The sequence below is a fragment of the Thalia democratica genome, unplaced genomic scaffold (genome assembly GCF_965202585.1).
Source record: "Thalia democratica unplaced genomic scaffold, ktThaDemo2.hap1.1 HAP1_SCAFFOLD_1022, whole genome shotgun sequence".
NCBI lineage: Eukaryota > Metazoa > Chordata > Thaliacea > Salpida > Salpidae > Thalia > Thalia democratica.
In genome coordinates, this window is record NW_028139953.1 from 2,583 (window position 1) to 3,445 (window position 863).

The following is an 863-nucleotide window of genomic DNA, read 5'->3' on the forward strand; positions in this document are numbered from 1 at the left end:
TATAATTACTAAAATTAATTTAATTAAAAAAAAATCTCAGGTAATCTAAAATGTCAGGAATTATTTAAAAATAAATATAAATTTAAAACTTATTATATTGAAATGATGAATAATACTCTTGAATGTATGCAATGTTTGTATTTGTAATGCAATAACATAAATGGATAGATCAATGACAAATTGTAAACATATTGTATTATTTTATTTTTACGATTTTATTTATTTAATTCAATAATTCAATAAACTTTACTTCTACTTGTCCTGGTCTTAGGTAATTTATAGATAAACAATTATTTAAACAAACACTTTTGTACAGTTACAATACAGTTTTAGTACAGTTTGGGAGTAACTGTTGATAAAAAAAAACAAAAAAAAAGGTTAATTCAGGTTAAAATTTTATAAGGAATAATTTTAAAATATCAAATTGATTGTAAATCAAGTGCAAATAGGTTTTTTAAACAAACCGAAGGGTTTATAAAGGCTTGTAAACGCTTTCAAACGCCTACGACCATACCACACTGAGCACACCCCATCTCGTCCGATCTGGGAAGTTAAGCAGTGTCGGGCGTGGTTAGTACTTAGATGGGTGACCGCTTGGGAATACCACGTGCCGTAGGCTTTTGCTTTTTGAATTCATCTTTTTGTACTATTTTTTCTTTCTGACCTATTTATACATATTACTCGTTTATTTACATTTCTTTAACGCTTAAAAGAAAAAGTAAATTCTAGTTATTAGCAAATAAAAACGTAAGCCAATCAGATAACGTTATTTGCTGTTTAAACCAATTAGAGCGCTAAAAAAGTGGTTTGACCAGTTTGAGATATCGAAAAAATAATGGCACCATCTTGTAGAGTACAATTTT

General features: G+C 27.7%; 1 non-coding gene across 1 annotated transcript; it reads left to right on the top strand.

Annotated features, from left to right (window-relative positions):
• The first annotated feature begins 500 nt into the window (after positions 1-500).
• On the top strand, positions 501-619 carry LOC145847643 (5S ribosomal RNA). The gene has a single exon (XR_014371427.1). It is a non-coding gene; the product is annotated as a 5S ribosomal RNA (ribosomal RNA).
• Positions 620-863: the final 244 nt, after the last annotated feature.